This window comes from Cavia porcellus, unplaced genomic scaffold, assembly GCF_034190915.1.
Source record: "Cavia porcellus strain 051 isolate PalLab524CR breed Dunkin Hartley unplaced genomic scaffold, mCavPor4.1 scaffold_4, whole genome shotgun sequence".
Lineage (NCBI taxonomy): Eukaryota > Metazoa > Chordata > Mammalia > Rodentia > Caviidae > Cavia > Cavia porcellus.
The window spans coordinates 38,352,129-38,379,646 of record NW_026947487.1 but is presented as its reverse complement, the minus strand read 5'-3'; the positions used below and the strand labels follow the sequence as shown (position 1 = coordinate 38,379,646).

At 34.4% G+C, this 27,518-nt stretch overlaps 1 protein-coding gene across 4 annotated transcripts in view; it reads right to left on the bottom strand.

Moving 5' to 3' along the window:
- Gpc5 (glypican 5) overlaps positions 1–27,518 on the bottom strand; it is a 1,275,996-nt gene that overhangs the window by 575,883 nt on the left and 672,595 nt on the right. Inside the window, exon 8 of one of the 4 annotated variants that reach the window (XM_063246932.1) lies at positions 557–27,518. This exon is cut by the window's right edge and continues 20,350 nt beyond it. The exons of the other annotated variants lie outside the window; for them this stretch is intronic. The gene's annotated coding sequence lies outside the window, so the exon portion shown is untranslated. Of the gene's footprint in view, positions 1–556 lie in introns of those variants that run through there. 4 annotated transcript variants of the gene reach the window in all.

Here is a 27,518-nt window from a genome sequence, read left to right as displayed (position 1 = left end):
CCGTTTTCGTTACTGTATCTTTGTCACATAACTAGAAGTCCTAGATTATAACATGTTCTAGTTTGATCTGCTGCTCAGGATTGCTTTGGCTATTTTAAGTATCTTTCAAAAATTCTGGTTCTATATGAATTTTAGAATATTTTATGGATCTTTGAAAAATGTCGCTGTTATTTTGATTGTAATTTAATTAAATTTATATATCATTTTGATAATATGGCCATTTGACAATGCTAATTCTAACTATCCAAGTACAAGAAAGTGCAGCATACAACCTCAATATACAAAAATCAACTGTGTTCCTGTACATCAAAAATGAACCCACTGAGAAAGAAATCGGGAAAATAATCGAGTTCAAAATAGCTTCCAAAAACTGAAGACCTCTATAACAAAAGCTCTTGTGGTCTGAAAAAAAGAGATTGAAGAGAGCATTAGAAAATGGAAGCATTCACTTGAATTTTATAAATTTAGCAAATCTACAAATATCTATCCCTATATCTATTATATATATATATATATATATATATATATATATATATATACTATAGACATTCTCTGATTTGAAATCTGAGACTGTAAGCCCCAAATCATAAATTGATACTGACTAACTTCTCCCTTGTAATAACATCTAAAGAAACTTGGCCTTTATGAACTGAGATGAACACAAATACCAAACAGAATGTAGCCCCCTACTCTAAATGCTATGGTTGATATATCTACAAATGACCATAACAGAACATGGGAAAGAGGAATTTAATGTGCACTGGCATTGAGGTAAAAGTAAAAATTCTTAGTATGCCTCAAAGGGTGAGGAGAAAGCAGCAGGTAAAGAAAAGGAAGAAAAATTGACCCAGAAAGAATTCCTCGAGACAGGCTCAGAGGCTCATGTAAGCCACCTCACCTTCCTGTATCTCCGGTTGCAGCCCTCAGCCTAACTCATTGCAGTGACGTTGCCAATGGTTTCAGAAATCTAACAGTTCTATTTTAAACACACTGTCTTTGATGCACCATCTCGTGTATATCCAGCCAATTAGCTTCACCTTTTCAATTGATAAGTCCACCAATACCACCTTTCACTGACTTCCCAGCCCCACTCCTCTATCCAATGGGTTTTCCTGGAGCGTCACGCAAGATTTTACTTGAGGCTACTGTAGAATCAAAATATTGTATATACACACACAGCACATGAATCACAAGAAAACAAGGGACTATGGGGGATCCTCAGTGCAGGTTTCATACTTTGAAGTGATATCTGTAAGAATTTAAAATATTTTAACTTAGATTTCTAATTCAATGCCAATTTTTGGAACAGATTTATTTTCATAGATGCTATATAAACATTCTTTTAAAGAAAACAATAAAATAACCTACCATACGCCATCAGAAAGCCAGCCAGGCTTTGCTTTTATTAGTTACATTACGTCCTCACTTAGTGAGGACAATCGTATCGGTCAGCCAAAAGTAATTTTTAGATTCTCTATTTGAATAGATTTTATATACTCTAGCTCTAGTTATTTTTTATAAACAATGAAAAATTGAGGTGTCCTTTATGTACCAAATGTAATAATAATAAGTGGAGAAAAAACAGTAGCAGAGGTCAGGAAAGCTGTTTCTGATAACCGTTTCCATGCTACAGCCTGTGACTTTGAGGGGTTACTCTTTGTCGAAGTGTCTTTAAATAGGCACTGTCTCTGCAGAACTAAGGAAGGGGAAGGCATATGCGAGCTCTGCTCAACTCCAGACACGTGGTCTAGAGCTCATCGTCCTCTCAGGGACCTTTATCCACCACACTCAGTGACAGCTGTCAGCTGTAGCCATGATGATAAGCTGTCATTAGTGGGAGTTCATTCAAACCAATTTCCATCTATTTGAAGGCTAATATTAAAATGGACATATGGTAGTTGCTGATGTCATAGATAAAATGGCCTTAAAATATACCTATGGACCTAGACACACAATCTCACAACATATAAAAAGCTTTACATCTGCTCCATCTATACGTGACCGTGAAAACGTGCACAAAAGCCTTAAACTGTTATCTTTGCCCCTCTTTTCATTTCTTTGAGCATCTACCATTAAAATTCTATACAGTGTTTATTAAGTTACACCACAGTTTATAATCTGATTACACTTGTTAGGAAAAGATACTCAAATGGATTCAGCAGTATTTATCACTCATTGATCTTTGTTAGTGTGTATTTGTAAGTTAGTTATTGATCTTTGGTTTAAAGTATGCAATTACATAAAATATAATTTTGTTAAGTAAACCATATTTATCATGTATGACAGCTACCAGTAGAGTCACTGTACTGGAGCTGAGAGAGATAAATGGATATTTCCACTAGGCAAAGTTTTCACAACACAAGTACTTAATTTTTATAGTTAGGTAATGTTTTGTTGAGACAGAAAAAGATGTTGACAAAATAGAACTAATTATCTAACATAGATTCTGAATTGATTGCTTCTTTTGCTCTGCATTCACTATAACCTCATTTCCATATTCTGCAACTACCTTAAGTATATTAACACATTGCAATTAACATATTGTTTTCCTCTCTGAAGATATTTAATGTTCTTTTACTAAGAACTCAGACTCTACTTGATTATTGCATCAGCACTACATATTCCTTCAATGCTATACATTCCTACAGGGACACCTGTAGGCATGGAGCAAAGGGGAAAGTCACAACAGGCAACCAGGACAAACGCTCATAAACTGATCCTGTGTCAGCCCTGATTTCTGCATACATTGATTTCTGCAGAAAATTAACACAAAAAAAGCACAAAGAAGAAATTTATGGGACAGCTCTTTGAAATGTTCTCTGACAACACTGAACTCAAATACCACTCTGCTGCTCGTATCTCTTTGTGCTGGCCTCTGTAACACCAGCTTAAAATAAGCATCTTATTTATCAAACTTCAGCCTCATAAACTATTAACTTTAGGACCTGCATTCTGAGATGGTTATCCAGAGGATGGAAAGTTGGATCAGGCAGCCGATCTTCAACAGCAATGCAAGAGTTTTCCTAACTGAAAACTAATCCCTACTCAGTTCCAATATCACCTAGTGTAATTTGCAGGCTGGAACCCTAGATTTCCAGGGTGACTTAACAAATAAAAATATCTTAATCTTCTTAAGAGTTTTTTACTGAATTATCTATATACATTCCAAAACTTAATTCTAGCTATATAGGTGTAGTAGTATCAACATTTAACAGGAGAAGGTTGAGACCCAGGAGACTAAACAGCTTTACTCAAGGTCATGCTGTTGGAGTTTAAAACCGACACTGAAAAGCAGCCTATTTGATTCCAGAGACTGAAGCTGCAGTTTCTGAGTCTTGGTATTTACAGTTCATTGTCAGATTTCATTCACTTGTTTGAACTTCGACACACTGTCTGTTGGCATTGCCAGACACTGAGTTCAGTTTGCCGGCACAGTATCCCACTTCTCAAGCTCCTGTAGCCAGCATTCTCATATCCCCCAGGCTTTACGGGTAAAAGTCCACTATTTTACCCTCCATCCAGCCTTGAAGCATCAGTCTTATCTAGTACAGATTTTACCAAAAATATCTAGAAATTTTGTCTAAGTGGTTAACGATGAGACTAGAATTAGTACACAGAATTTTTTGTAATTGATGAACTAATTTAAAAATTAGCGCTAAAAACCATTGCTAAAAAGTTATAAAACATTTCACTGGGTCTAGCCACAATAAATTCTGATAAGAAAATTGATTTATTTAAAAGAGTATATTTTCATAGCCAGTGACTGGGATTCACAAACTAAATTCCATACTCTCTCATGATTCATTTCTGCATTTTATACTAAGTAGATTTATGTTTTTACATATGACAGTCTAACCCTCCAACTCTACCATAAGAATTAGTTATTTTCCACAAAGCATTCAAAAACAAGAGAGTTATTCCACCTCCCTTTAATCTCCAATGCAGCAATAATATCAATTGGCAGGCTGCCTTTAAAGGCTACGGGTGTGGTTTACAGGTAGATGAAAGAGTGATCTGTCTTTGCACCTGAAAATGAAAAGCATAGACAAACAGTGGACAGAGGCTCTCCCTCCCCCTATCACTTATTTACACATTAGTAGACACGTTATCCTAGTGGGTGAATTCTACAACTATGTTTTATTATTGTTATCAGGAGAAACAAAATATCTCTGTTCTCTAAAAATAAAAATCTCTAATAAATAAAAATCAGACATGAATGTCTCTAATTTAAAAATGAATAATGCCTTCTAAAACTTAAATTTCCCCAGATGCTAATTTAGGAAGAAAAATTTATCAAAGTGGCTTTGTAGTATAAGTTCAAGTCAGGGATTGTGATGCCTCCTGCCTTGCTATTGTTGCCCAGGATTGCTTTTGCTACCCTAGGTCTCTTCTGTTTCCAACTGAATTTCAGGATTGTTTTCTCTAGATCTGTGAGGTATGCTAACGGTATTTTGATTGGAATTACATTAAATCTGTTTTACCACATTTGGGAGAATATTCATTTTCAAATCGTTGGTTCTTCTTATCCAAGAGAAAGGGATATCTTTGAAGATGACAATATGCAATATATTAACCAGTGTTAATCTCTTTATTATTGTGTTTTGAAATTCTGTATCATTTATTATTTTTTATTTTTAAAAAATTTAGAGCACAGAATATTATTTGCAACTTAAATGGAAGAGTACTTTTTGTCCTATACTTACCTTTTAGTGTCTCAGAACCAACCAGGTAACCCTTAATAATCCAATAACTTGATGATTAATTTAGTAAAATTTTATTATAAATAACATCTATTTATCTTTGTACTACACAAGAAAACAAACTATGCAATATAGGGCCTGTTATTTGTATAAGAATATTCAAAAACAAATTCCCAGTTAAAATAATCAACCAATAAACTAGATGTGGTGGCGCACACCTGTAATCTCTGCATTCAAAAGGCTGAAATGGAAGAACCTCTGTGAGTTTAAGGCCTGTGTAGGCTGTAACAGTGAGTTCAAGGCCAGCCTAAGCTCATAGGGAGGCTCTTATCTCAAAAGAAAAAACTAAACACACAAACAAAATCAACCAATAAATAATGTAGGTCTTAATAAGGAAGTTTCCTTCAATATTAACATAAATGAAAAATTACATAAATTGAAAAAAATAGTCTAAAAACATTAGAAGTAGGTAGTCTACCTTAGTGAGCCTAGGATACATTCGATTTATACATTAAATATACTATATTACCAAATAATTTCTATAGCAAATAAGTAGTCAAATAAATATAATCTTCCTTATGTCCCATTAAGATAGAAGCTGTACAAATTTATCATACTTTATATCTATGAAAGCACAAAGCATTATTTTTATTGCTTTACTCAGCCAACATTCTGTGACTCAAATATGTTCACTTTATAAATTAAAATCTTCCTCTTATAAAGAAACTGGCATTCAGGCATGTTTATTCATTTTATCATTCATGTTTTACCATTATTGTTTAGAACCTCTTATATCAGGCTATCACCATGTGTTGTAGTCAGGATTTTCAAGGGGAAAGATTTAACACAAGACACATACTTTATGAGATGATTTTATAATATTCACCCAAAGAGTCCAATGCAGAAATGTACAAAATATCTGATACACTAGAGAACTAAAGAACCCAGCTAAAGGCCTGGTCCCACTGCAACATCATACATGAGTCCAGCTGAAGACCTAGAGCCCAAGGCAATGTCCTCCACGAGTCTATTTGGAGGCCTACAGTCCATGACAATGTCTCACGCAAGTGTGTATTAAGGGTCTGTACTCAGAAGGCCCAAAAGTAAGTGGCGGAAGCTACAAAGTCTGTGGTACTGGAATGAAGGATCTGTGCCAGCAGGCTGAAGGATTTGCATGGGAACCAGGAAGCAAATCTCAAGGTAAGGACCAGAGCCCACCCCCCCCCCAAAAAAAAAGAACCACAGCCATCCTCAGCGATAACAAAGACTCAATTCCTCTGATGATAATAGCTGAGTGTATATCAGGAAAACCATCATGACAAGCTTCCCCAGGAACATCAACAGCACACCATCTTCCCTTCAGTTCTTCTATGCTGTTGGCGATGCCCTTTTTCCACACCCAGCATCACACTGATTCAGTTCAGCGGAGTTGATTATTAGTTACTCCTCCACAGAGCAGGTGTCAGAAATGTTAATTACACAGAATTAATTCTTACTTTCTGATCTTATATAGGGAAAACATGGATGGGGAGTCAGACAAGTGAAAAATTGAGGATAAACACTCAAAAATAAGTCAGAGTATCAAGACAGAGAATAAAGGCATGGGTTCAGGAAGCAATTCAGATAGTGTGGTCATCAACAGTCATTGTGAAATGATATTTTAGCAGAGATCTCCATGAAATGAGGGTGAATCATACATACATCTAAAAAGATTACATCCCCAAAAGAGAAGAGAGTGATTCAGCTCACAAGATATGGGAGGAAGGAGCTCAGACCATTTTAAGGATGACTCTTTTGAGAGACACTGATGTCCAAGAAGCATGGATTTAAGAAAACTTCCCCAATATGGAAATATGCAATTTTAGATTGTTTTTACAATGGTTAAATTGTGTCCTTGGCTTATAGAAAAATACTATTTATATATGCAATCCTGAGTGGGTTGTGGAGTTCAAAAACTAAAAGCAACAAAAGGTTCCAAAGTTCCTTGTCTTAAGAACATTACTGTAGGGAAAGTGAAATATAAGCCTGTAAGAAAAATTGTTTGGTGCTAGGCTGAACCATGAAATTGTAACACTCTGGAGAATTTATCAAATGTTAAGGACTACATTGTTTTCACAGAATGCAGAATATGGATTTTAATTATTTGCACTTTGGATATGTACTATGTAACATACATGATATTTTGTTGAGCAACTTTTGACACGTCTTAATCTAAGTCAAATATTTAAATATCAAAGTAACTTCCAGCAAAATTCTCTGTGGGAAAATCACTTTCAGTCCTATCTTCTGATGGCTTGAGTCAAACAAAATCAGTGTTGAGATACTGAAAAGAGACAGTATACTGTGCATGTTTTGGATGAGCAGCTACAAGAATTGCTTTTTTCATCAACTTTAAGTGATTTGCAACGAAGAGTTTAAAGTTATACTAAGTCTTGAAGTTCAAATATATAGCCATAAACTTTAACACTCAACACTCAGGAAAATTGAGAGGAGAACCAAGAATGTACGTTTGTCTGTCTTACTACGTATCATGCCTAAATTGCATGTTTCTATCCTCAACTGTGACCCTTTCCTATGCTTTCATGGTATAACTGGCCTTTTATGTGATGTAAACCTATGTACTACACAATATACTGTAAGAAAATGAAAAGTATTAAGAGAAGAGTGGAGAGTAGAGGGAGGGAAGGGAAAACAGGCAAGAAAATGAATTATTCTAATAACTAGTGATTTCTTACTATTTTTTAAATTATGTATTACTTGTACCCTTTTTTGTTTTTTTTCTTTTTCTCTTTAAATAAAATTTAAAAAATAAAAGGAATTAATGTATTATGAACATATACCAACTCTCCCCAAGGAATGTAATCATTATATACTAAAAACACATGCTAAGAAAAAAATAAAAATAATTTTTTTTGTTTTCTACATGCTGACTGTAATCATGGTGCTTCTTCTCTTTCACTATCATATTTTCCATTTCCTTTGATGTCATTATTTATTTACTTATCCAAATTTTAGGCACCAACCAAGGCAGAGTGTGGAACCCAGGTTTAGTTTGTAGGTCTTAAAAATGATCTACAAACTCCTCACTTGTATCTGTAACCCAGAACTCTTCTATTATTTTCAGGCTTTCCAATCATAATTTCCATCCAGTAGAATGGCTAAAATGCATCTCAGCCAAAATATGCCCATAAAATACATCTTAATTTACTATCACATTAATCAATTTCTCTACTGACCTTCATCCCACTTCAACAAATGAAACTAGCAACCATGTAACTAATCAAACTAAAAATGGAGTCAACCTTGATTCCACTTTCTCTCATCAGTTGGCAGCCTTCTGTCAATCCACAGCTTGCAAAATTTGTATCTAGGATCTATTCATTTTTCCCCATTTTTGTTGACAACATACAAGCCCAAGTCCAGGTCTTTTCTGGACTATTGCAATAAGCTCCTAAGTTGCCTGATTGTTGGCCTGTGTCTACTTATCAGTCCAGTTTTTGAAAGTAGACAATGTCTTACAGATCATTTACACTGTGGTAGGTTGACTTTCTCTTTCAAACATGAATTCACAATAGTGATAGCAAAATGGATACTCTGGCCAAAATATTAACTGTTAAGATGATCTAAACAGAATGGAAAGAGTTCAAAATGTAGCTCTGGCTCAAAATATATGACTGTACAAGGACTATGATGAAAAATATTCAGAAAATTACATCAGGAACTAAGGTGAAATTGTCTGCAATACAAGATCAGATTAAATCTCAGAAAAATATAGGCTTGAGATGAGTATTATTTCTAAAATAAAGCTGAAAAGCAGAGTCAATAAAAAATTAACTTTTAGTATATATCTGTAAACAATGTTTATTGAGCAAAAACTCAAAAATCTTGACTGAAAAATCTAAGGTTCAGAATATGTTGCATTTAAATTAAATATTTAATCCAATTATATTGGAAGATTATTGTGTAAAATAAATGATAGGAATTAAGTTAAATATATAGACTCCTAGACCATTAATATTTCTTTCTTATTAACTTTTCAGTTTTTATAAAGGCACTCAGGATACCATCAGGTAATGACAATAACTATAATCAAATGTCTAGTAGTGAGCCATTGTGTGTAACACAAGACTTCTGATCTATAATTTTTTGCAGGCTCCCTGGCTTTGTCTCATGGCTAACAAGACTAGTGAATTTTCTGGATAATTTGACATGACTTAAAAAAATCAACAATAGTTGGAGAAGGAATAGAGGTAGATTTTTAAAGACTTTTTATGAGATAGGGATTTTGAAGCTTATTTCAAACAAGAATGTTTTAAAGAGTGTCTTAAGGGAAAAACACATGCTGTATATAGGTAAGACAGGAGCATTAAAAGTTGGAGTAGAACAGATCAGGAAAACATTCAGGGGATTAAAATAGGAACCAAATTCTGTGCATATCCCTTCAGAAATAGACACACATTAGAAATAGTATTCAAGGCAGCATTCTTGAGGCTCATATTGTGGTCATTTAAAATCAATTAATGCTGTTTGGAGGAGATGTAGGTATAATATCTGGTGGTAATGGAAGAATTGATAAAGTGAATGGGTCTCTGACTCTCTATTCTTCTTGGCTGTAAGAGCTTGTGTAGTAACAGAATTTGAGTTTATATGAGTATCAGCTGCCAACCTGAAACTTTCTTCAAGAGCTAGTAAATAAGTCACAGAAATTTCCATACTGAAACTCATTTAGACAAAATACTAGCCTAAGAATGTTTTTCAAAGACAATTTTTAAAACCTTTCTATTTAAGATCAAAATAAGGTACAGAGACTTCAAAGAAACATGCATTTCTTATGTAAAGATGACAACATCAATACTCCCTTAGAAGTTAATTTTTACCTTCAGAATGTAAAACGACATGGTTAGAGGCTTTCACAAAAATCATTGTATTTGCAGTCACACTGTCAGAAATGTCAGAAATTAAACCATGTAACACATTGATTTCCAAACCAGGTGCCAAAGAATATTCCATTATTTGTGGGATTGTATGACATATTTCAACAACTTATTCCCCTGTATTCCTGAATTACCATTACTGTGAATCGCTAAAACTCTGAAATCTGAGACAGTAATTGTTCAAGATTGGCCTATAAAATCTTTTGCTTTGAGGTTTTTTTATGCAAACAAATTATATCTCAACTTTGCTGATACCTCCATTTCCCTGAGAAGTTCCATTTTATTCCATTCTCATCCTTCCCTCTGATTAATTTCCACCTATTTTTATACAAGAAACGTATGTCTTCAACTACTCACTTGTAGTACACACAGAAGGGCCAGGGACACAGCTTAGTAGCACAGTGCTTTGCTGGCAAGTATAAGGTCCTGAGTTTGATTCCCAGTACAAAAAAGTAAGGATCCTATGATCTAGATGTAGTGCATGCAGACTTCTTCCATCAAAAACCTTCTATTTATTTTCTGTTACTTATTTCTACACCAATCATGACACAATAGAATCAAAATTGGAGGGAAATCTTTAAACGCCAGATACATGTTATTGTAGGTTATGTATGTTTGAATAATGAGTAAACATTTCTCTAATGAATAACTTAGTACTGTCAGTTCTTGGAAAAATCTATACAATACAATGTTTCCTGTTGCAGTGATAACACTCTTGTTAAATTTATTTTTCTGATTGTATAACTTTGTGAATATATTGCAAATCATTAAGCTATATTATTTAATTGAAAATTTGATGTGTGACATATCTCATTAAAGATGTTATAAAAACTTAATGGTGTTTTTAAAATATAAAAATGAAAAAGAGAGGTATGTCAAATGTTCAAATACTTAATGCCAAAGCAGCAAATTAGAACATGCAATACATTTAATGTTATGCTATTATTATTAACAAAAATATGAGGTGAATACTAACATATTCTGCAATGTCATATGAGTACATACAAAGACTCAAGAAGAGAGTCTTTAGAACACATCTGTTTCTCTAGGTTAATATTTCAAAGCATGAAGTATGGAACAGTTCTGTGAATACAATGATGAGCAATTAGAGAGGAGAAGGTGTATTGATATCTTCCATGGATTAAATTCATATAATTCTGGTTACAAAACAAGATGTATAAAATGATACCCACAAAGCTAGGTTTGTGCTCAGTAATTTAAGAAAGCATGTGGCAAAGAGTAATTAATAGTTACATGTGAGAAAGATTTAATTCTAGATAATTTTATTTTATGCTAACTTTACCGTAAATACTTAGATCATAAAGTTAACCTAAGATATACATTCATAATTAATGAATCTACTTTTATTCATCAGATTTAATCTTATTTTAAAATGCCTAATCTTCAAAAAATAATGATTTTTAAAAGTAAAACATAAGAAAAATGAACATTCATAAAAGTAATTACTTTAAATGTGTATATGTTATGGTTTGTGTCTGAATGCCCACTTCCACCCAAAGCCTCATGTGGTCATGGGGTCAGGCTTCTAGAATTTGTGATTGATTCATGGTCCAATTCTGGGATTACGGGTTGATTGCTGCACCCACCCTAGGGTAAGTAATCTACATATAATATAAGAGACAGAAAGAATTTTGTCTCCATGTTCCTCCCTTTTTTGTTGTTGCTGCTTTTGCCATTTTCTGCCACCATGAACTGTTGCTCTTTTCCATGTGCCATTTTGCTTTGGAGCCAGCTGATTATGGACTGAAACCTCCACAAACCATGAGCTAAACAAACCTTTCCTTCCTTAATTTTGGGCATCAAGTATTTTGTCTTAGTAATGAAAGAAAAGTAACCAATACATTACATTATACTGACAATCTATAATTATTCAAATTATAATTTGAAACATTTATGCAAAGAAATGAAACAAACTCAATTTCAGTTACACAATTTCATGATTTCTACATATATATTTCTCTTTCTTTTGAGATATCTACTTTATGATATGGAATTTTATAAGCAGGAAGTATAAAAATTAAGTTATTATATAAATTATTAAAGTTATGTATTTCACTTATAAAATGATATTTCATTAGTATAAATGTTAAAGTGTTCTTTCCTCATCCAATTTTAGACTAGATTTTTTGCAGCCACTTTTATTTCTAAGACCCTATAATTGTTTGAAAATAATCTAAATTATTGCATTTTTGGAAATCGATTATTTAAAAAAATAATATAGACACTAGCATATCTTTGAAGTGCTTACTAAACACTTGTTATTGATAATGTCATTGAAGTGCTTACTAAATACTTGTCATTAAGTGAATTTAAGTCAATTCTATTAAAGTAGTGCTTTCTATAACACAGAATTATAATAAGCCTTGCAAAAATCAGAGACCAAACTCTTCTTGAGCAAAGGAAAGAGGGCGATTCCAGTTGAACCATTAGGTAAAAGGAGGTCTAAAAATGTTTTTAAACAATAAATAGTTTCAAAAGAAGTGATTTCCTTTTATTATACCATTGTAAGCAGGATTTTTAGCTCCAAATACAATGAAAAGCACTGGTGGCTATCAGTGATAACGCATACATTTTTAAAAAGAGAACGAAGTTTTGAGAAGATTAGTGTATAGGGAGAAAAGGTTTTTAATAACACAAAGAGAAAAATAAGAATGAAAGGATATATAAAGAAAAGCAACAAATTATGAAGAGTAGTAACATAGAAAAGATTAGGACAACAATTAAAAGACATCCTCATAATGTGGAGTTAGCTATAGATTTAAGTTACAACTGCTGGTACAGACCAGAAGAGCATCTCTCCTCATCATGTAAAACGTTTTTTATTTGCTAAGTTATCCCAATCAATCTTTTGGGTTTTTTAATTTAAAGGGTGAAACCTGGGAGTACCTTACCACAGAGTTACATTACTCCTCCAGCTTGTTTTTATTTTTATTTTCATTTATTTTAAGATCAGATCTTGCTATCTCTAAATTACCAAACAGACGTAATAAAAGTTCATGCTGTGATTTCCCTGCCCCTGTCTCTCAGACTGCTGGGATTAGAGGAGTGTGCCACGATGCCCAGCTCAAAAATTCATATTTCAACAGAAAAACCTAGAACTGATCACTAATTTGAATCAAATGTCATCCTTTTACATATACAAAATTCAACTAAGCTAGAAACTTGGTTAGATGGGTAGAAAAACTACAAAATTAACATGTAGAATAGGGATATATACCATATTATCACTCTTGTCTAGATGTCCCCCTAAAGCTTCATGTAGTCATAAGTGGGACTTTTTCAGAGGTGGCTGAAACCAGACGGTGGGAGACTGAGATTAATTCATGGTGCAGTGCTAGGATCAAGGGTACTAGGATTAAGGGTCTGGGTGCTACCACTCTGAATAGCCTGAATAAATACAAGGTGCAGAAAGATTCTGTTAATGTCCCTTGCTTGCTTTACTATCTTGTGGTTGTCATGAACTGTTTCTTTTCTGTGATGCCTGTCTGACATGCCACCTTGCCTTGGAGCTAGCCAACTGCAGACTTAATCTCTACAACTATGAGCTAAATAATAAATAAGGCTTTGCTCCTTTAACCTTGGGTGTTGGGTATTTCTTCTCAACAATGAGAAAAGTAACCAAGCCATCCCATATATGATTCTTAACTAAGCAAGTAAAATTATATAATAACTATAAATTATGGATAATGAAAACAGTTCTGACAATTTAGAATCTCTTCCAATAAATGAAATATTACAAAGTCATTAGCAGACTACAAATAAACAAACTAGTAGTGACTTGGAAAAAATAAAAGTAAAACTTTCCCAATTTATTGTAATTATATATTTATACACAATATTTTCTGGCCAATATACTATAGCACAAATATGAATATTTTACAGTAAATAAAGTAGCCCTTCTCTCTGTATCAAAATAAGAAAATAATGCTTTTTGTCAAAGACTGGAATTTTATGCTGCAACAGATCTGTATACATAAGTGTTTTGAACATTAAACCAACACTTACACTTGCCAATTTTATTCTGCCCCCTATACTTCTAATGACAGTCCCACAATATACTGTTTTTACCTCAATCTCTTTTTGTTGTTATTTTTTCACAAATTTATCATTCCAGTATTTACAAAGGCATAAAATATTGTGCTTTGGTCACCTCTTTGGGTCCTCACTTGTAAATGTCCCCATGAATATGCTAAAATTAATAAAATATATATGCTTTTCTTCTGATAAAATCTTTTGTCAATTTAATTTTTACATTCAGTTAAAGAATTTAAGAAGGCAGAGAATTTATACACCCCCCCCTTAAAGTTTAGCTGTGCCCATTTAAAAACACAGCTGAGATGCTCTGTCAGGTTCCAATTTATCAGAAGTCAAACTCATCTGATGAGGAAATGTTTATTTTACTAGGTCTCAACACATCAGTGTTCCAAGTGCTCACTTGAAGTAGGAAATGCTAAAAACTGTAATAAAATGATGCCTATTTTAATTGCTACAAACTTTGTTTTATACAGTTGAGCCTGATACCTGTTCACAGCAATGACTTTTACCTCTGCCTATTTATCTGACTCATAATAAAATTTGTTGCTATAAGGCATGTTCATTGTTTTTTAAAACCGTTTCCCAATGTAGTGCCATAGGCATTGTTCTTCCATTTCCCTGAAATGAGATGATGACCAAGTATAAAGACATTTTGTAGCAAGAGTGGCAATAAAGCAATAATCTAGGGACAGCCCAAAAGATTGTATGGGAGCTACAGAGCGGCTGACATTTAGAAATGATAGAAATGCTCAATTTAGTTCAAGCAATTTATGAAACAGCACTATTCATATATCCAAAGAAATTCTTCAGGTCAAGTTGAAGATTTCTCTTGAAAACAGCTTCAATACTCTTGCCTGAATGGTTGGGAGAATGTGGAAGTTTTGATAACTGCTTCAATTAATTACACACTTAATACAGACTGCTTAGATTAGAAAAGATCCATCCTACATACTACAATCTGTTTAATAGGAAGAAAACAGATTAATTGCAGTAGCCATGGGAAAATTCTATCTCAGAAGAAATATTTTTACAGCTACTAAAGTATTCTTAGTATATTTCACGACAAAATCCATGACCAATTTTTTAAAAAAAAATCGGATTTAACTTTCTAGCCAAAATCACACCTTCTTCTAGAGAATGATTATAGAGTTTAGAACAAGAATTGTGTCAAGAGTAGTACTAAGATGAGTTTGGTATACCAATGAACTTTGTACGAGTAAACAGTAACAGTTAACTTGTGAGAGATATGAGAAATATTCTAGATCCAAACTGACTTTAATTGGACATTTGCAACACTCAACTGAGATGTCGAGATGCCATGTTTAAGACAAATGGGCAATCAAACTACCCTTCCAAATAGATTGGCAGTCTGTATGTAAACCAAAGTTTAATAAAGAAAAACCCTGAATTTGACTACTACAGAAGTACCTGATCAACACAGAGACACACACCCAGAGACAGAAAGAGAAAGAGAGACAGAGACTGGATGAAAAAAATCATTTTTCTATAATTAACTAAAATGCAAACTATCAAAAATAAACTAATACAGACTGTCACATCAGAGTCTATCAAATTCATTTTTGATTAAAAGATATGTAGGTCAGAATGTGTCAGGTGCCAGGAGCTCTGTTTTTTTTTTTAATAAGGCAAACCCTAGATTATACATGTCTAGATTTATATATTTCTATAGATAGTTAAAATGAAAGATCAAGACTCATTTAATTTGAAACAATTTTACTTAGAAGTGAGAGCGAGATTTATCTGAGGGGGAATTAGTCTGATGGTACTTGTCAGTACTAAAGGACTGACAAGGTGTTCTCTGAACCATTAGGACTCATTAGCATTTTTATTGAAGATATTAAATAAAGACTGCTGGAAAAACCACCCAACAACCATATTGATAATTATCTCACCCTTGAAATTTTCTTTGCTGGTCAAGAGATATAGCATCTTATGGAGACGCTTGGAAATGGAAAATGGCTTTAGTACATGCTTGTTAATCACGAACTAGTCTCTTCAAAGAGAGATAAAATTTCTATGAGATTCTGTAAAGTTTTCACTAGACTCTAATCTGTCATATCCCATTACATCCTTTATGTATTAAACCCCTGAGCTTCACAAAAATACTATAAGGTAAATAATGATACTGCCCTCATTTTAAGGTACTGATTTTAGGACAGGATAATTAAGGTACCCAAAACAACTGAAATAAACTCCAGCACTTGGCTACCCCCTAAAGAGAGGTTTTTGTTCTGCATGACTCCTGCTACCTCACACCCATCCCGAACATTCTAAAGTCATCTCATTTATTGCATGTTTTATTTATGAAAATGGAGTAGCATGATGAATTATATGGTCATTAATTACGTCTTCCTAATTTGTAACTCTGAAAAATTCTACCTTTATATTTCTTTTGATTTATTACAATAATTTTAAGGATCTGCTATATATCTATCATGATACCATGTCCTACAAAAGAGGGTAATTATAACAGTCCTGTTCTCAGAAAAGGTATAATTGACAGCATATTTTTATACGAACTTTTAAACCCATTTATGATTTTTATTGTTACTCATTACCAAGCCATATCTCTTCATTGTGCTGTAGTGATGGAACTGTCTTACTGGATTATTAAAATACACAGTAATTTCTGACCTCAAAATGTTGAGAAAAAATTAGGGGAATCTCAAAACTAAAGTTTAGGTAAAATGAAGAAATGCATAGTGATTTCAAAAAAGAAAACAATATAAAATTACTCTGTAACTGTTAGTATTGGTGACACTTTAAATTTATATATTTAATAATAGCTCAAAGATCGTTCTCCTGTAAATAAACTGATAATGATAAAATTTAACCACTTCATCTTTAAATGTTTAAAAATTACAAATTACAACCACTAAGTAACTCTAAAAAGATATATATATTTTACTACTAAGATTGCAGTAGTGTTTTTAAAATTCAAATATTATTTTTACTTTGTAGATAAAAATAACAGAAATATTAACCCAGTTCACATAACTTTCAAAGACATCTTTTGTTTGGTCCAGACATTTCACATAGGCTGCATCCAAAATACATAGTACTTCGATAACTTTTTCATTTTTTCCCTATATGAATATACAATTATTAAGAATGTTTTCTTTAATGGTGCTCAATCTTAAGAGATAGTATTTTTAAAGTATATTAAAACAAGTTTTAGTACATTATTAATAATTAGATATTAATTCTTAAATAAATTTCATCTTCATAGAATTTTATATTAAAATGGATGAGTGAAAAATAGTCACAGAGACTTTTTTTAGTGCTAAAGAACATCTATGCAATATACAAGCTTGCATTGGAACATATGAGGTTTCTTTTTTCTTTGAGACAAGGTCTCATTGTGTAGCCTAAGCTGGTCTCAAGTTCATGGGGACCCTCACACCTCTGCCTCCCAAGTGCGATGATTATAGGCATGCACCATGACACCCAGATCTGGAAACTACAAGGACTCTTGAGGCCACCAAGATATTTATTTAAAATAGTTCTGCTACTTGTAATATTTTTTATATATTTACTCAATTTTCTGAAAAGTTAAGGAATTACTAGTTATACACAAGAAGCTGAATACAAGGTCAAGCTCAAAGCAGACAGGCATCACAGATCAGGGATCTCTCTCTATACCACCTAGGAACTCTGGTCAGTTGTTTGGCCAGGAGGCAAAGAATGAGAGCAAGGAGAGGGCAGTGAGCAAAAGAGAGCTTTCAAGGGCACAACCCAATGACCTGTTCTTCCAACTAGGTCCCAACTTGTAATGTTTTCAGGATCTCTCCATATCACCTTCAGCTGGGCACAAAGCCTTCCACACAGCACCCTTGGGAGATATTTAAAATCAAACTGCAGCAAAGGTGAGGCATGGTAACACACACCTATAATCCAGCACTCCGGAGACACAGACAGGAAGATCTCTATCAGTTGGAGGCCAGCCTAGGCTCCATAGTGAGCTCAGGGACCCTGTTTTAAAACCAAAACAAAACACAAAAATGGGGATCAAACTTAAACCCTCCTTCACACTGGGCAAATGTTCTAACTCCTGACACAGGCCCCACCCCCTAAAACATATTTGATATTTAATATTACTTCCTAGATAACATTTCTCCTGTTTTCTTAATTTCATAATAATTTTAAACTACAATTTGAATGTATATAGGACCTCTTATATTTATCAGCTTAGATCTCTATTTTCTGTACTTTTCATGTGACTTTATCTTTCCATTGATTTCACATGTAATATTTTAAAATATTAATATATTTTGCTTCTATTGTTAATTATATCTATGTACACATTGATTCTGTTCAAATTTTTGAAGAAATTTCTCTGAATATACTGCCTAACAGTTTTCCTTTTGGCAGTTTCTTCCGTTACCTCTGTTCTATCAGAATATTTCTGAGTATCTTTGGTTTCTGTGAATTTTCATCTTTTAAACTAAAAGCCTTCCTCAAATGTCTGGTAATCTCAGGCTCTCTGTTTATAAAAGAACTGACCATCAAGGATGATAGCACACCCTTTACCAGCAGGAGATTTGGAGATCCAGATGTTAATGGGTGTCTAGACCCTAAGCACATGGTGAGCAGGTTTTCATGGGGCTACCCATGTTACTGTGTAGAAGGCTGCCTTTGAGACAGCTTTTGACATGTAGAATATGTGGGAACGAGTCACTCAATCCTCTGGCCATGCCTATGTAGTGGTTGGGGGTTCTGTTTGCTTAGGGATGGAGTGGCTAAATGCAGATGGTTGAGAAGCCAAGGATGTGGAGCACAATTTGAAAAGAGAATCCATTGAATGGGAAAAAATTTTGGTCAACTGTCCCACAGACAAAGGACTTCTATCTAGAATATATAAAGAATTGAAAAAAGCCAGCCCCTCTAATTCAAAGACCCAATCCAAAATGGACCTCTGTGATGAATAGGCACTTCTCAGATGAAGAAATACAAACAATTTTTAGACATTTACTTATTCTCTGTAGCAAGAAGTGGATGTACTTTCAGCCCTGATTGATCTGGTATTGACACAGACAGAGTCACCTTTTCTTTATAGAGAAAGAAGGTGAATATCTTTATATTCACTTTTTCTTTATAGAGACCAAATTTCTGGTCTGTTTCAGAAAGGGGGGGGGGGCAATGGAAGATAAAATGAAGCAAGCATTTGCTCTTTGCCAGATTATTCAAAGCTGAGGAAGGGACTTTGGTTTATAACATTTTCATGAATTGATTTTCAACAGTTTCAAGGTAGCTGGCCCAAACTTGGGGCCTGCTTGAGGTCTTCGATTTGAATGTCTTTGTTAGTTCTCCACATTACAACTGTCCACTCAGGCACCCCTACACTCTGCCTTGGTCTCTCTGCCTTTCAGTTCACATCTTGGGTGATGCTTTGCTTCATCTCTGTGTGCTCTTTCAAGAGGGAGAGGAACAAAACTTTTATTTGCTTAAGCTGCCATGATTATTCAGAAGCTGTAATATAATATTAAAGTTATAATAAGTGTGTGTTTAAGCAAATACTAAAGAATCTGAAAAAAAAGTTCAGAGATATATCTTCAAAATTCTTAATAATTCTTTATCTATTCCTCTGACAATTTTATTATGTCAAAATTTAAATAAGAATGGATTTAAAATGAAATGGTATCTTATAAAGTTTTCATTATTTTTGAAATTCTACCCAGTGGATTCTTAACTTTCAATTAAAGCCCCATACTTAGCAGTTAGAGTGCACTAATATTAACAGAAATCAAAAAACAAAGGGAAAAAAAAAGGTGAAATTAAACTTTTTCAAAGAGTTTTATGAAGGCATTTTCAGAAAGAATTTAAGATTGGCATTATTTAATTTTCCATAGGAATTACTCTTCCATTTTAAGATTAGTTCATACTATGGCATGTGTACATACACACACATACATATGCATTTGAGAAATAATAATTCAATTCTCTGGAGTAATTTTTGCTTTTATATGTATCCAGAAAACTGACAGAGGTTCATGTATTTTACTTCAAGTCAATTAATCAAATTTATTAGATTCCCCTAATCATTTACAGAACATTAAATTACTTAATTTTCAACAAATGCTGTAGTGTAATTTAAGACTTCCTCTTAGATATTCTAAATGCAAGTTTCTATGTAGTTCAGAAGATGGGAAAGTAATTGTCACGTAACAGCTACATCAATGAACTTAATGAAATCGCTTAATCTGGTATATGTATATCTATTGAAGCCCGAGACAGGAATCATACAGAGTGCAAGCAGCTATAGTGACACAACAGAAATAGCCACTCAAAGAGCTTAAAATGAAGTAGGACAGAAGTGAGAATGCATGCACATCCACTATGCAAGGCAAAGTCATAAATGCCACAAATTAAAGAAACTGAAATAGTCAACATCAGGACATTCCCAGCCATTTGTGTGTCTAACTGGGAACAGTGACAAGGTTGGGGCTCGTCTTGGAGAAAGATGACATCCATTCCAGCAGTGACAAACTCACTTGTGAAGCAGAGGGGTAGGATGATAGTGTGTGTGGCTAGCGAAGAATGTCAGCAAGAGAAAGTGAGAAGGAGAAATTGATGAAACTGGTTTCCAAGACTATTGCGGTGCCATGGGACCCCTAAGACTACGCCCAGGCTTGGCAATTTGCTAGAATTCTTAGGACTAACCACACAGTGGTACCCATGCTGTGATTTATTACAGTGAAGTATAAAAAGCAAAAGCAATAAAGGGAAAAAGCATATGAGAAAAAACCTGCAAGAAACCAGACACCATCTCCTCAGAGTCTTCTTCCAGGACAGCTACCCAGGAGGTCTCATTTTTCCAGCCACAGAATTGTGAACACCATGTTATGGACAAAGGAAACTTGGCTGAGCCAAGGAGTCGAGGATTTTTATTGGGAATTGGCATAGGCGCACCATTTCCTGAGTAGGTACCCAATTTCCAGGCATCCAGATGTAGAAGTGTTTAAGGTAAACCGCAATGATAGCACACTGACATAGGCAAGTGAGCCATTCTTACTCTTTCTGAAATGGTAGGCAGCTCCACAAAATCCAAGTCACCAGAAGCCAATCAAGAGACAACCCCTCAAGCTGACCTTTCTAAGGACAGCAGCCTCTTCTGCACCATCACCAAGTAAAAAAAGTGCTTCGTGAAAAGTCAGGGATACAAAGCCAGGAGTTTCCTGAAGCATTAAATCTTATCATTCATCTGTTTTGATAAACTGACAAGCAAACTTCCAACACAACAGAATTACCTGGAGTTTCATTTCCTACTCTCTACTAAGGAGAGAAAAGTGTTGGTTCAATGAAAACATTGCTGATAACATTAGTATTTTGATGGCATAATTAGTGCATTCCATAAAGTTCTCATTAGTTTTTCCTTAATAGTACAGGAAGTCATTCTTTAAAGATCAGATTTTTCTCTAAATAACTTTAAGCTAGAATAACCTTTCATTTTGGCATTGTTTTGTTTTAAATATGAAAACATAATTTTCATAAGGTTGCTAAGAAGGTTTAGATAAAAGCAAAAAGAAAATCATTTGTGTGTGCAGTGAAAGCTTATATTTTCAATATGCCATAAACTGCTTCACAAATTTGCTCATTGATTTGCACTCATACTGTTGGAATAAAACTTCACCTATGTGTTTCATGCAAAATACTTTTTAAGCCAGAAAGCCAAGATCAAGCTGCAATGCCCTGCACATAATATTTTTGTTGGCTATAGGTTTATTATTGCTATTATTTTTTATTCCTTAAATTTTTGAACTGTTATGAAATGAAAATGCACTAGAGCAAAGGAAACTGTTGTTAAACATGAAAAGCTAGTGGCCAACAACCTGATGTTTTCAACCTAATTTTGACCTCCCCCCACCCCAGGTCATAATTATATAAAGTATCTAAGGATTGTGAAAAAAAATAGTAATGAAGTTTCATGTTTTCATGTCATATGCTGACAACTTGAAGTTTATACTTTCTATTGTGACCGAAGCTGTAAGTCCAGATCAGAGAAGCGTGGTCTTTTGCAGATAAACAAGGTGAAAGAAGAAAACCATAACAAAGAGTACACAAAACCAAACTTGTTTCCTTAGCTAGTTATAAATTGTCAGTTGATAAAACACCTCTGAATCTTTAAGAATAAACCTCTTCTGTGATGGCTAATAAAAAAAGCACAACTATGAAAGAAAGGTTAAGGTAACCTCTGACGTTAAATTAAATTTACTTTATCTCCAGAATAGGGTGGGAATAAGTTTGGCTGAAATTACTAGGGTGTAACTAACATGATGATTATTTCCATGTGTTAAATGCCAGAGGAAAAGGCCTTGCAAGTGTACTAAGTCCAACTTTCATAAAAATAGAATTGCACAGGGGTCAAAATCCCATTTGTGCTATTTATCTTCCTCTTTAAATAAAATTATCATTTATTTTAGCTTCAGCAATAGGTTTTTAATTGTCACATTTCCCATAAAAATAAGTTCTTATGAAAAAGAAGGAAATGGGGATAGAAAAAATCTTAGTCTACTATTTCTCATAAGAAATCTGCAAATACTACCACATAAAATATTTAATAAGCCAAACTTTCTAATTATGTATAAAGTATGAAAATACATTCTGTAATCCAATACCTGCAACACATTGATATCTGGCACAAAGATATCATGGTTTATTTTTGCTTAGTGGTCATGTGCTAATTTTGTTATAAATATGACAGCTGACTGACAATTACTTTAAACAGTCAGCTAGCAAAACCATTTGAAGTTCTTAAAATTCCTTAAGAATAATTGAGTTGAGGCTTAAATGAAATATTTTTAAGTTGGAAAACATTCTCTAAATGAAGTGAAACCATGTAAGAAAATAAGGGAGTTTCTAGGAAAAATATTCTAAAAACAAAAGAGAGCACAAAAACACATTCCTGACAAATTTTAAGGATGTAAAAAAAAATAAAATAAAATCAGTGAAAGAAATTGTTTTGTGTTTGAAGGGCAGCTTCATTTCTTATTTTCCCCTTAATGTTGCTGCTAGTTTTACATTAGCATTTTCTTCTTTGACCATCTGTTATTTTTGCTTCAGTGTTTTCTTCTCTTAATTTACAGTAATTAAGCTTCTTCTCTAATTATTTCTATCAAGTCCAAGTTTATATGCATCTCTAATCAACAATTGCTGATGCATCAAATAAATAATACAATCACTCAACTGAAAAATATATTGTGTCATCATTTATAATTAGTTGTGTGGTGTTATTAGTTGTTTGTTGTCTCTCTGATTTCCTATGCTAACCCAGTTCAAGGGTGACAGCAGTGGGGTTTTTCTCACGAAGTGCCCACAGGGCTAGAGATTACAGAATTGAATGGAGATACCATAGGAAGATAATCACTGCTCAAAACAAAGTGCTGCTTCACTGCACAGATTAGTCTTGGGAAAACAAAAGAAGATAAGAAAGTTCCCACTCACTAAAGGTCAGGAATCCAACTCATTCATACCAAGTAGTCAAATACCATGCAATTCATAAAATGTTTCTTCTTCGCTGCTATTTGAAATATGTTACAACTGAATGACACTAATAAGACAGTAAAATAAAAAGTCTACTTTATTCTTTAGGATGAAAATTAAAATGTATATTGTCATTTTTTTCTTTAGAGAACTTGAAAAAATAAATACTATAGCAGGAGCATAAGTGTTTCTGAAAGGTAGTGAGACGTGGAGAGGCAGCCTGCCAGCTGGATTCTAGGAGCTAGTTTACAAAGGAAGAAAGTTTTTATTGCATTTATTGCAAAGGATGAGGGATAATACATGGCTGATACTGGAATGAGCTATAAAAAGAAAAGTAAATAGGAGAGCTGTGGGATATTATGGATCAGAATTATGGATTAAACTGCTCTTGGGATCCCTGGGAGACATCTACTTCAGCGGGAACAACACAGAAGTAAGTCATGGGCACACACCATGGGTAGGCTCCAAAGTGGGGAAAGGTGTTGGTTAGACACAAGCTCTTGTCAAATCTCTTACTTTACCTTAGGCTTCAGCGGCACACTTGTAAATTTTACACTATCAGTTGTGAAAGGGAAGAGATCTTGTTTATTTTTACTTACAAGTAATGCCCCTGATGCGGGAAAAATTCTGAAGCATCCCAGTATCAACAAGGGTTTGCAGTATGGGGAAGAAGAGAATTAAAGAAAGTTAATCAATTTACAACTATGGGCCAAAGCAACTAAAGTTATTTCACATTCCTTATTTTATGTTCAAACTTGGATTCAAACTCCAGACTGCTGCTGATGAGGCATAATTCCATTTTATTATAATCTTATCACATATAAAAACAGCTACTAACATAGGAGATTACGAGTGGCAAAGCTGGCTAGGTAAGTAGAGATGACCTTTTGTAAGATCCTGGAACACATGTGCCCTGCATGTGGACTTCTCTGGAGAACTTCAGCAGGTTTTCAAGAGATGGTCTAGGTCTTTGGTCAGCCTGAGGCCAGCACTGCCTCTCAGAATCCATTATGTAGAAGTTCTCTTGGTTTCCTAGAGACTGGATAGCATACAAGGGCAGAGACTCCAATAAGAGCTAGCTACCCAACCTTTCTTCTAGAAGCCAGTCCTACCTTCCCCAGGGTATTTTTTTTTTTATCTTGCTTTTACACTGCCTAAACTCACTTTGCAGAACCAGTGTTCCCCTCACTATTCACGTGGACTTTCTCAATTAAACTCTGCCAGTGTGTTTTTGCTTATTTAGTTCAGTCTTTGTTCTAGATAAGAAGACCCTGGAATCCAACTCCAGAGGAAGAGGTGAGCAACTCAGAACCAGGGAACATACGATTAGCTGGCCACTTTTAGAAGTCACTACCAGATAACAATATTATTTCTTCTTCCCAACTGATTTCCTACCCTGGTGTTCTCCCATTTGGAATTATTCTGACCCTCCATAGCTAATGTTGATTCTATGTTTTTGCCTCCCAAGTTTTCTTAACACGTATGTGTATAGCCCTAGGTACAGTGAACATTTTTCCATGTGCTATTAGCCCTGTTGCTGGAAATTGTAGGAACTCACCCAAGGCCTGCTCCTCATTGGGTAGCATCCGTAGCAGCTCCATTAATACTTTTAATTTTAGAGTTTTTTTTTTCAGTCTCAAGAGTTTTGATTTAACGTCTCTTAGTACCAAAACTTCACACTGCAGATGTGAAATAAATTGATTAAAAAGTTGTTTCAAAATAAAGTATAGTCTCAGAAGCAGTTTAGTTGTGATTGGCCAAAACAATGAAATACTTCTCAGAATGTTAGCTAACGTTTTGTCCCAGGGCAGTCATTAAACAACTTGCTACTCAGTGATACATGAACTAAGCAGTATGGAACAGCCCTTTAGCTTTTTTGCTTTCTTTATTTAAAAATCTTCTGAGAGGGTGTCTGGAGGACTGTGGATATCTCAGCAAGCAGGGGAGGATCGCAGGATCCAGAGGCACCGCGGCCTGTGGTGAGTGCTCAGCACACTCTGCCCAAAGCCCAGACTGTTCTCGACCCTCCAGGCTTCCGGGTGCAGTGAAGTGGAGAGGTGGGTTTGAGGCATCTACATCCACCTCCCCATCCCGGCTGCACTTGGAGAGCTGTGGAGTTTCCAATGGGCAGGTGGGCGCACAGTGTCCCTGAGGCCCAGCTTATCTGGAACTGCAGAGTTCTGAACAGGCAGAGGAGGGCAATTGGTTCTGCAGGCCCAGTGGCTTGGGGTAACGGGGTGCCAGAGTCTCAGGAGTTGCAAACATAGAAGGGGATTTCCAACAGACCCTGAAGAAGCTTTCAAATAACACTTGAAACACAGAAATATAGGAAAATAACAAAACAAAAGACAAAATTACAACCTTAAACCTCCAGCCCATCTCAAGAAACCCTAGGAGCAATGTATACAGAAGAAAACATATGCCATTCATCTCAAATATCGGACACAATAGATACTGAAATTAACAAGCAACTCCAGGAAGCTTTAAAGAAATTCAAACTCGAAATAATCTCCTAGGTAAAAGAAGAAATGATAAAAGAAATTAAAGAGATTCTGAATATATCTAAAGAAAGCACAGATAAAAAATTGGAGGAACTAAACAAAAAGATAGAATCCCTAGACGAGCAATATAAGAAACAAACAGAATACATAATGCAGATACACAAAGATATACAGGAAATAAAAAACTCCACTGAAAGTTGTAAAAACCGCCTTAATGAAAGTGAAGATAGAATTTCAAACCTTGAAGACAGGATTGCAGCTAGTGAACAGGAAGGGAAAGATCTTTTAAAAATAACAAGGAATCGGGAAACAACAATTCAACAACTGCAAGACAATGCAAAGAAAAATAACATAAGAATGAGGGATTAATGAAAAAGAAGGAGACAACATAAAGGATGTCAAGAGGATATTTAGAAAAGTAATAGCTGAAAATTTCCCAAGCATGAGATCAGAAACCGACATCAGGATCAGTGAAGCATACAGAACTCCAAATAGTCATAACCAAAATAAAACTACACCCAGACATATAATAATCACCATCCCAGAAATCCAACACAAGAATAGATTATTAAAAGCTGTCAGAGAGAAAAGACAGATCACTTATAAAGGAAAACCAATAAGAATCACAGCAGACTTCTCAGCACAAACAATAAAGTGAAGAAGAGCATGGAGTGAAGTATTCCAGTATCTTGTTTTGACTGATTAGACATTCTGTCTGATAGTATCAAGTTTGAGGGTATAGGCAACTACTTTGAAGGCAATAAGATTCACTAAGATGCCCATTCTGGTTTGACTATTGTCTCCTTTGGAAGTCCTGTAATGTTTACAATGCTTAAGTTTTATTGGTGTTGTTCTCTACTGTTTTGTTCAACTTTATAATATCTAATGAGATAGACAATTCTTTTTAAGGAAACAAGAGACATTGTTGATAACCATTGTTGATAACCTTGTACTCTGTTTTACATAATGTGCTATGTCTATCCTTGGTTTTGATTGACAGTTTTGTTTTGCCATATTTGACTTTATTCTCTCCCCCCTGCCAAAAAAGTAATAAGAACTAAGGAGTAATAAAACCCAAAAGTTGTAAATTTTGTTGTAAAAAAGAGAGAGAAAAAAAGAGCTCTAAAGGATACAACAGCAAGTGTGTTTAGGGGTGTTAAATAGCTAACCATATTAATGTTTTTGGTTGGATCATTGAACACAACTGTTTGCAGTCTCACTGTTTGAATGTCCACTTTGTATGCTTTGATACTGTGATTTGAGCAACTATCTCTAAGATGATAATATGTAATCTATTAACTGGTGATTTCCTACTGTTACTTTTTTTTTTTTGTAGTTCTGTATTACTTGTACCCTTACACCACTTTGTTTTGTTTTGCTTTTTCTCTTTTTCCTTTTAAATAAAATTTTAAAAAATCTTCTGAGAGTCAGGGCATGGGCTGAGGTTGTTCTCTTCCTCTGCCCATCAACTAAGGTCCAGGCTTTTGCTGCTAAACTAGTGACTGGCCACCACTCATGTGGATTAAATAAACTACAAAGGCTCTGAACAGAAACACACCTGTTAAAAAATGAGGGCATTTTAACAACAGAAGTACTCTTTTCAAAAAGGCCTATGAGGATTGGAAGATTAACTTTTTCCCTCCAGTAGAAACATAAGGATATAAGCAACCAAGATTTCTGTCCATATAAACAGAGATTTATTTTATTTTATGTTTTGATTTTTTCAGGCAGGATCTCAGTATGTAGTTAAAGCAGCCTTTGAACTCATATAGCCGAGGCTGGCCTTGAACTCACAGCAATCCTCCTGGCTCAGCCTCTCAAGTGCT